This window comes from Carya illinoinensis, chromosome 10 (genome assembly GCF_018687715.1).
Source record: "Carya illinoinensis cultivar Pawnee chromosome 10, C.illinoinensisPawnee_v1, whole genome shotgun sequence".
NCBI classification, from domain to species: domain Eukaryota; kingdom Viridiplantae; phylum Streptophyta; class Magnoliopsida; order Fagales; family Juglandaceae; genus Carya; species Carya illinoinensis.
Window position 1 is genome coordinate 34,954,674 of NC_056761.1, and position 10,911 is coordinate 34,965,584.

The following is a 10,911-nucleotide window of genomic DNA, read 5'->3' on the forward strand; positions in this document are numbered from 1 at the left end:
TCAGTATTAGGCACACAGTTCCTAATGATTTGGTTTGAACAATACTTAAAAAGGTAAAGATCATTGTAAAAGAAATACTTAGCTTCATCTTTCAACCTTTTGCTGTCTTGAGCATTCCAATGAGGTGGAGTTTTTCCTGTGATCAAGAAATTCACAAGGTCAGTACACCATGGTAAAGTTTCAATTGAAAATAATTGTTCATCAGGAAAATAATAAAAAATTAAAAAAAATTACTCATAAATTTTAGGTTTAAGCCGAGAAAGATGATCCGCCACCACATTTTTCACTCCCTTTTTATTTTTTATTGTGAGATCAAATTCTTGTAATAGGAGTATCCATCTTATCAGTCTCGACTTGTTGTCTTTTTTTGACAATAAAAATTTCAAAGCTGCATGATCAGGGAATATTATGACCGGTGAACCAAGAAGATAAGATCTAAACTTATCCAATGCAAAGACTACAACTAGTATTTCTTTCTCTATGGTGGATTAATTCTTTTGGGCAGCTAGTATATGACATATGACAGCTTATCTCGTCGTTGTCCAAGTGTAGCCCCTACAGCAAAGTTACTTGCATCACACATTATTTCAAAGGAAGTTACCAATCAGGAGGCTGAATGGTAGGTGCAGTGGTGAGAAATATTTTTAGCTAATCAGAGCAATTTTGACACTCTTTGGTCCATTTAAACTTGACATCATGCATTAAAAATTGAGAAAGAGGCTTAGAGATAAAGCTAAAATTCCTTATGAACCTTCTATAAAAACCAGCATGCCTTAAAAAAGATCTAACGTCTTTCCCATTTTTAGGTACAGGCAAATTTGAAATTAAGTCTATTTTAGTTTTATCTACCTCTATGTCCCAAGAAGACATAATATGCCCCAAAACTATTCCTTGTTGCACAATAAAGTGGCATTTTTCTCAAATTAACACATAATTATTTTTCTTCACATATTTTTAAGACAACTTGTAAATTAGACAAATATGCATCAAATGTTTTCCCAAAGATTGAAAAATCATTCATAAAAACCTCTACAATGTCCTCAATCAAGTCACTAAAAATACTTAACACGCATATTTGAAAAGTGGCCGGGGCATTGAATGGCCCAAATGGCATTCTCTTGAAGCCAAAAGACCCAAAAGGACAAGTGAAGGTAATCTTCTCTTGGTCCTCAAGGGCTATCTTTATTTGATAATTGTCAAAGAAGCCATCTAAAAAAAAATAATATTCATACCCCGCCACATTTTCTAAAATCTGGTCCAGGAAAAGCAAGGGAAAATAGTCATTCCTAGAGGCGGCATCTAATTTCCTATAGTCTACGAACATCCTCTAGCATGTGGTCTCTAGTAGGCACCAATTCTCCTTTTATATTTACCACTATAGTTATACTGGATTTTTTTTTTTTTTTAACAACTTGAATTCGGCTAACCCATTTGCTATCAACAATGGGATAGATGATGCCTATGTCTAACAATTTCAAAACTTCATTTTTTACCACTTCTTTTAATGTGGAGTTCAGTCTCCTTTGCATCTTTCTAGATGGTTTTGAATCCTCTTCTATATATATTCTATGTGTACAAATAAGAGGACTTATACCTTTGATATCAGCAATGGACCAGCCAATGGTTAATCTGTGTTGTACCAAAATTTCCAGCTAAGTTCTCTTGTTTAGAGGTTAAGAGTGCAAAAATCACTATTGGAAATGACTTCTTTGGCCCAAGGTAGGCATATTTTAGTTCTTAGGGTAGTGGCTTTAATTCCAGCATTGGGGTCTTTTCATTGAAGAGTTGTGTCGAGGCTTGTAATGCTGGAAGTGGCTCAAATTTGAGCTTCCATTGTATCTCATTTGAATTTTATGCAGCACAACGAGAAGAGAATTGATTAGTAGACTCAATTAAATCAATAGAGTCTTCTAAATCCTCCCAATGTTCATCATAATTATAATTTAGCAAAGAGTTTTCAGCAAGTAGGGATTCCAATGTATGGACTTCTTCAATATCTTCAATTTCTTGGGGTTGCCTACATAAATTAAAAATATTCAGTTCTAAAATCATATTCCCAAAACTCAATTTTAAACTCTACTCCAACAATTAATTATGGCATTAGAAGTTGTTAGGATTGGTCTTCCTAAAATCACATGTGGTGAGGAATTTGAGTGGGATGATAACTTCATATCCAATATCACAAAATCTACAAGTTAGTAAAATTTATCCACTTAGACCAAGACATCCTCAACAATACCCTTAGGAATTTTTATAGATCTATCGGCAAGCTGCAAAATTATTGAAGTGGCTTTTAATTCCCCTAGCCTCAATTGTTCATACATATTATAAGGTAACAAATTAACCCCTGAATCTAAGTCTAGCAAGGCCTGACCAATCTTAGATTTTCCAATGACACATGAAATAGTAGGTGATCTAGGATACTTGTACTTAGGTGGTGTGTGATTTTGAATAATGGCAATAACTTGCTCAGTGAGAAAAACCTTTTTCTACACATTTAGTTTGTGTTTCACAGTGCATAAATCATTTAGAAATTTAGCATAACCAAGAATTTGTTTAATAGCATAAAAAAGTGGAATGTTAATCCTAACTTGCTTAAAAATTTGTAAGATTTCAACATGCTGTTTTTTCTTTATACAAAGAAAGCAAACAATGTAGAAAAGGTGCAGGTATGAGACATACATCATTATTTGAATCTAAAGTGCTTGACTCACCACTAACTAAAGGAGTGTTAGCTTTCACGGATTTCACATTGGCCCCTTCACCATTATTCTGAGATGGTTGCCCTTGCCCTTGTGGATTGGGTTGGGTTGAGTTGGGAATTTGCCATTCTCTTGGTTACTTAGAGTAATGGTTACTCTAGTGAGAGTTCCTCTAATGTTGTTGATGGCTTGCGAGTTTTGGTTTTTGATCGTGGTCTGACTTTACATAAACTGTTGTAGGCTAATAGTTAGCTGCTAGATGGAGTCTTCCACTCTCTTTTTCTACACTGGAGGGGATTGCTTTGCAAAGTAAAAGGGTCTTGAGCCTTGGCCAACTGCCGTATAGGGGGTATACTGACTTTGTCTTTCTGTAGATGACCCAAATTGCTCATTTTTCCAGCTAAAATTTGGATGATTCCTCCAACTTGGATTGTAAGTATTAGAATTTTTAGAAACTTTTTTAGAAATCACATGCATAAGGTTGGATTGATCAAACAAAACTTCCTTAAAAGCATTAGTCACATGCCATGGATCTTCACATATGTTGCATTTTTCAGAAATTGAAGGTAAAACAGGGCATTTCACTAACTTTCTTAAGCCCTAGATAATCTAACTTTTTAGACATCAATGAAAGTCTAGCATGTAAATCATCATTTTCTTTCAAATGATATTTACCACCCCCACTAACATATTTATAACTTTCAGATCTATCATACAAGTCAGAAACATCCAAAAATTGGGCATTTTCAACCAAATAATCAAAATAATCAAAGGTGTAGAGACAAAAATTGGCTAGGATTAGATGACTATATAATAAGGCTTATCTTATCATTATATTTGAAATTGTTAGATGAATGTAAAATAATTATTAATTTATCTCTAAACAATGTTGAGTCTATCCAGAAGTTTTAGGTATTACTTAGATAAGTCATTGAGGTTAAAATTGAGTCCTAGTAGATCTGTATATATTCAGAAGAAAGCTGAATAGATATTAGTCAATACAGAAGAATGTTATCGCGAAATGTTAGCAGTCTGTCGGAACACGTTTTCGCGACTATTGCTAACCGTTAGCAGAATCCTACTGTGACCGGAACTCTTTCCAGACTTTCTATTTAAAGGGATTCGGTTTTGTATCTCAGCAAGGAGTTTGAGCCACGAATTCTAGAGATATATTCTGAGCACTTATGAGAGAGAATTCACTTGAGAATTTTCATTGGGTTTTTCATCTCTTCTTGAGTATGATCATGCTTTGAGTGTAAAGGAATATCGATTGGATTTTAGCCTTTGAAATTTCAGAAGGGAAGTTAACATTTGAAAATCGCCAGATATTCTTGCTGCTACTGCGGTAGAAGATAAACGAGTCGTTTGTCTAGGCAAGTAAGAGAGTCAAATTGTAAATATTTTATAATTGATGATTGCTTGTAATTATTTTTAAATAATAAGATTGACTTTCATGGGTTTGACTGAGTTTTACCTAAAGAGTTCTTTAAAGGATTTCCCTTTGTAACTAATCATTGTGTTTTGCAAGTTTGATTATTTGTTCTAAGTATTTGATTCATTATATAATTTTGATAATTGAGATTTAACCAATTTGTTTAAGAAAATTGGTAGACAATTTCGTGGTTTTACAGGAGTACTTCGGGAATTTCAATTGGCATCAGAGTGTGGTTCACTTATTTTAGTGTGATCCGTGCCCTTGTAGATTATGTCAACATCATTATACGTTCCACCATACTTCGATGGAGAAAACTATGCTTATCGAAAAGTTCATTTGAGAGCTTTTCTTAAGTCTTTGGATGAACATGCATGGCATTCGGTTGAACGAGAATGGACTAAACCCATGACATCTATAGATGCTTGGACAAAAGATGAAATCAATAATTGCAATTTGAACAGCAAAAGGACTTAACTCTATTTTCATAGCGGTATCTCCCGAAAAATTTAAAAGAATCTCAATGTGTGAGATTGCTAAAGAAGTTTGGGATATTTTGGAGGTTACACATGAAGGCACAAGAGTAGTAAAAAATTCAAAATTGGAGATGCTAACCTCAAAATTTGAAGAGTTTAAAATGCTAAATTGAATGATATTGTGAATTCCAGGTTTAATCTTGGCGAGAAGGTGGAGGATTCAAGAATCGTGAGGAAAATTCTAAGGTCTTTACCTGAAAGATTTCGACCCAAAATTACTGTTATTGAAGAAAGTAAAGATCTGGATACAATAAGGGTAGAAGAGCTGGTAGATTCTTACAAACGTATGAGTCTTCGCTTCCTCAAGCAAGAAAAGGTAAATCCATTACCTTAAAAACTATAGAAGAAAATCATGAGAACTTTTTGATGAATAAAGTCTAAATGATGAGGAGATTGCTCTGCTTGTAAGAAAAATGAGAAAAAAATATTTTTATTAAGAAAAACGAATCTGAAAATTGGAAGAAGGAAACAATTTAGAAAAATGATAAGGTACAATATCATGAATGTTCTGGATATGGTCATATAAGAATTGAGTGTCCAAATTTCAAGAAAAATAAAAGAAAAGCGTTGAATGTCACACTTAGTGACAGTTTAGATTCTGAAAGTTCAAACTCATTTTTTGATGGTGAAAAATATTTTATGGCTTTCTCTACTATTATGAATGATTTTCTTGGAATTACACTAACAAAATTTGAAAGTAGTTGTGATTACAGTGATTCAAATGTATCATTTGTTGATGTTGATCAGGAATTGAGTTTACAGGAAGTTTACAATGATGAGTGTGAAGAAGTGATCAAATGAAAGAAACTCAACAAGAAGTTGTACAAGAAATTTACTAATATGGAGAGTGAGAAAAATAACCTGTTTGAGGCATTAAAAATTTTTGATATTGAAATAGCAAAATTAATGAATCAAAAAATTGCACTAGAAAAATTGTGATGACCCGCTTTTGAGTGTATTTTCACTGAAGGGTTATTTTTATTTTAATTAATATATTAGTTTATTTATTTTAATTTATTACGTTTAAAATTGGTTTTTAATTTATTAGATGTTGTGTTTTATTTATTTATTTGTTTTACAGTTTTTTTTAATCTCTTTCTCGGCGGTTTTGTTTTGTTGTCCGGAGTGAGGTTTGGACCTCATTTCTTCCTACATCTCTTTTCCTTCCTTTTTCTCTTTTTTCCTTTTTCCTTTTTCTCTTTTCTTTTTTTCTTCTTTCCTTTTCTTTTTTTTTCTTTCTTTTCTTTTTCTTCTTCCTTCCTCTTCCCTGTGCATCCGTCGACCCTCTCTCTCTCCTCTCCCACGCCGTAAACCACCTCACCCCTCGACCCACCGCCATCCGACCGCCGTGCGGCACACCACCCCCACCAGTCGAAGCCTCTCCCTCCGGTGCACCTCCCCACCAAATCCCAGCCCCATCCGGCCAGCCGTTTGGCCGGAAAATACCCTTAAAGCCCCCACAGTTTTTGCCTCGATCCGCCGCCGTCACTCCACCTCCGGCCACCACTTCTTCACCACTTTATCACCGGTCCCTTGCCGTCCTAACCCACCTATTTTCGGCCTCCAATAGTCACCGGAACAGCTCCCATGAGCTAGCTTTCCTTTTTGGGAAATCCGGCCTCTCTCCGTCGTTTCTGCCGCCACCCACGGCCAACCACCACTTCCAATAGCTTCATAATCATCCCTAGACCATTCCCTATCAATTCCAAGCCCTGGTTTGTCCCCATTCAAAAGTGTGTATTTTACAACCCACGGCCACAGTGAATTTTTACTGTTACGTTACTTTTCCTCCGCCGTTTGTAACGCCGGGTGTTTTCTAAAAATACCGTATAGCGCTGTAAGTATTTTCCAAACTCTATTTTCAGATTTAAATATATATTGCTCGTTCAATTATTTTATCTGCTGGTTGGTTAATTCCGGATTGAGTCCGAGGAGTTCGGGGGTCGGATGGATGGAGGACGGAGTTTCTTGTTTTATTGATATATGTTGGTTGGTTATTTTTGTGCATTGATATGGCATTACATGGTGCATGCACGTGTGTTTTTGTTTAAGTGTGAAAAGCCTGTGTATTGGCGTAAGTGGACTTACGGGTGCGTGTGTATCACGACCCCAAGCCGGGATGGGGTATTATCCCGGTGGAGCTCATCTGGTCACTCGGGAGCGGAATAAACTGAGTGATGTCCCCTGGGTTGTCGTTAGGCGACGACGGGAGCAGGGGCTAGGGGTTGCTTGGCTACGAACGTGCCGGGCGTGGAACCAGTTATTGCTCTATGCACCGACTCCGTGGCCCTTCACTGGCGAGGGCTAGAGGATGCTTGGCTACGAACATGCGTGGCATTAAACTGAGATTGCTCGTTAGGTGTCACATGCGTGGTGGTACTCTGCGGTGTGGCACTGGAGCCAGGGTGTGCGGATGACCCCTAGGGGAGGTCATGGCATACGGATAAAATGGATTTTGGTTTGAGACGGTTATAGAGGCCAAATGTGACTTTTGGCGTGGTTTTTGAAAAAGATGTGTTTTTGGGCCAAATGGGATTTTTGGCATGTGTGGAAAAATATGTTTTATGGGTTTTGTGCATTGGGCATGCTTCATGCATTTTGTTTGAGTTCTATGTGTTTTTATCTGGTGGTGTTTGGGTTTTACTTACCTGCGGTACCATTTTTGGTTCCGTAGATTTTGGTGCAGGATTCGAGGATGAGGGGGAGGAGGCTGAGCCCGAGGATGCGACTCCGCCGGGGTGCTGAAGTTTATGCTTTGTATTTAGTTTAAAACTATATTTGTGTCTTTGTAATATTTTATTTATGTATGTTTTAAACAGTTTGTTTTATGCTAAGAAAAATTCTGGTACTTAGTTATATGACTTTCGTTATCCGCTGCGTGTTTCTTCGTGCACATATGTTGCATTTGCACACACTTGGCACCCGTCGTTAGGGTGGTGACCCGGGTTGTCACCATCCGGAAGTCTCGATTTTCCCGTGTCCGTGCGTGGGGATTTGGGGGCGTCACAGGTGGTATCAGAGCGGTTTGGCTCTGGGTAAAACCACATGTCCCGTAGGTAGTACCAGAATGCTTTTAAAGTTGTGTTTTAAAATTATGTTAAGTACAGTTATTTAATTTGTTTTATTTGCTTTATTTGTTTGAAATTGTTTGTTTGTTTTATTTATTTAGTTATGTTTTTGCATGCTGATTTCTTTTGTTTCTTGCTGTGTGGTGTCAGTTTTGTTTTTGTTGGTTTTATGATGGTTTTATTTGTTTTCTTAAAGGAGGGTCAAGAGTTGTGTTGTGGCAGGAAAAATGGGGAGACCAAGGAAATCTACTCAGGAGCCACGGGACAATACCTCAAGGGATGACTCCATAGCCGAAGCAATACGGTAGATGACGGAGTTTATGCAGCAGAATGTTAGGCCACAACAGACAGGGCCTTGACCACAACAAGGAGGACCTTGGCCACAACAAGGGGGTCCCTGGCCACAACAAGGAGGGCCTTGTCCACAGCAAGGAGGGTTTTGGCCACAACTAGGAGGTCCTTGGCCACATCAGGGAGGGTCTTGGATGTACCCAGGAGGGTCCAGTAGCATGGTGCAAGCCGGATGCACCTATGAGCACTTCTTGGCGCATAGAACTCCACATTTCACTGGAGAAGAGGATCCACTTCAAGCTGGAAAATGGATCAAAGACCTGGAAAGAACATTTGAGGTGTGTGGTTGCACTGAGGCGCAACAGGTACTCTACGCCAACTATCTGTTGCAAGGTACCGCGTCTAATTGGTGGGATACCAAGAGGGTGATGCTAGAATCAGAATTGGGATCTTTCGCTGCTGTGACCTGGCAGCGCTTCAAGAAAGAATTTAATGACCGCTTCTTTCCCGCAGTGGTAAGGAAGCAAAAGGCAAGAGAGTTCTCAAATTTGGTCCAAGGGGGCACGACAGTGGAACAGTACGCCCGGAGATTCATAGAACTTGGGCGATTTGCTCCTCACCTTATCGCCACAGAGGAGATGCAAGCTGATCGTTTTCAGTAGGGACTACGCCATGACATACGCCGTATGGTGGTCAGCCATCGGATATCCACTTTTCAGGAATTAGTGGATGTGGCCACCCTTGTGGAGCGAGAAAATAATCTGAGTATGGGCTCCCCTCCAGAACATAAGAGGCGGAGTTTTTTTGGTGAAGGAAGCAGCTCGGGTTCGCCCCAGAAATTTGTTCAGCGGATCGGAACTTGACCTCAAACGTCCTCAGGTGTTCGTATGGGAGGACGGGTGCCAATTTGTGGAGCTTGTAATAGAGCTCATGAGGGCGAGTGTCGGCTGAGTAGTGGACCCCAGTGTTACCGATGCGGCCAAGTGGGACATATTGCTCAGGATTGCCCCGTCAGAGTTCAAGGAAGCCGTGGAGGTAGACACGGTGGAAGAACCAACCCGAGACAAGCAGTGCAAGCCCGGGTTTATGCTGTCACACCCGGAGAGGTGGATGATGAGACGCCAGCGACCCATGATGCTGGAGTAATTATAGGTATGGATTAATTTAATTTTAAGTTGGATTTAATTTTTGGTGTATTTGGTTTCTTCTTTACTTTTTTGGATTTCATGGGTTGATGTAGGACTGTTCATCTGGGCCGGATTTTATCCGGCCCAGTCCGGATTCCGGTTTTACCAGATTCCGGTTCCGAGTTTATTCGGGCCGGAACCCGGATTGCAAAACCCGGCCTTATGCGGTCCGGACCCCGGTAGACAATCCGGGTTCCAGATTCATAACCCGGTTAACCGGGTTTCTATATAAAGGAAAAAAAAAAAACCCTAAGTTTCCTTCCCCTCCCCCCCGATTCTACGTCTCCTTAGGTCCTTCCCCTCCCCTCATTTGCTCTCTCTCTCTCGCTCTCTCTCTCTCTCTCTCAACCCTAGCTACGAAACCGTAGCCGCCGCCGCCGTGATGGTCTCAACCCCGCCTCTTCTCCCACCAACACACTCACACCCATTAGGAACGCGAAGCTCTCACCCCTGTCGCAGATCTGCCTAAACCCGGTAGTCTCTCTTCTCTCTCTCTCTATAGATCTGCTATTTTTTGTTAAACGTGGGGTGTTTTTATTTTTCAATTTTTTTAGATCTACTATTTACGTTAGATCCGCATGTATCCTTTTTTTTTTTTTTTTTTTTGGGTATTTGGTATTTAGTGTTTTTGAATCACTGTCTCGTGTGGGTTTTCTGATTCCGAGGGTTGAAGGGTTTGATTGGTTGAAGGGTTGAAGGGTTGTGTAAATGCTATGCATTAAATCGATCATGTCTGTAATACAGCTTTTTGTTTAGATAAAGATTCCTACTTGTTCTTGATGAAATGCCTGAACCCAAGGCCTTGTATAAAAGTATAAAATACCGTTGATATTAAACTAAGCTTTTGGGTGTGAAAAAGAAGGTAATTTAATCAGTATCGTATATAGTCGCCTTAATTAATTAAGAACTTGTTAACTTGCTGTACGTTTCAATCCCTAATATGAAGGGCTTAGACTTTACTATGATATGTAGAGTGACTTGTTTGATCAAGTGACTGCAGAATGTAGTCAATATCACCTTGAGCTTCAGTCTTTGATAAGGTAATCTTATTTTCTTTATCTGCTTCGCGCAGCTCCTTATTTGTTGCTCTATTCTATTTCCAATTTTTTTTTTGGGAATTCTACTTATGAAAAATAATTTTTATTTGGAATTCTATTCCAGAAAACAATATATTATGTCTCATCTTTTGTCCTCAATGCAGTTGTTTTTATATCTTTTATCCCAAATGTGATTTATGAGCTTTGACATCGTTTCCTTAATTTAGATGTATTTAGGTGTTTTAACTCCTGGCTCTACAGGTAAGTATCCTGTTTCGAGGTGTTCTATATTCTTTGGTTTTTTTTTTTTTTTTCGAAGTGTCCTGGTAAGTATCCTCTCTGATGGATTTATTGTTTTTCCAAAATTGCAGAGCCATCTCTTGGTTCTGACAGTGACCACCCAGAACCTAATCAAACTACCAATGTAGAGGATGATACTCATAAGCATAAGGATGATGGTCAACAACTGTCCAACGGCCAAGTGTCAGTTAGTGAAAAAGGAATTGATCATGAGAAGCATCCAATTGATTCAAGTCAGAGTGCTGAAAGTCCACTCACTGAGACAGCTCCTACAATCCAGGAGGATGCTCCAAAGAAGTCTTTTGCATCAGTGGTGAGTAAAATTTATAGCTGTCTTGCTAGTGTTATCACTGACCTG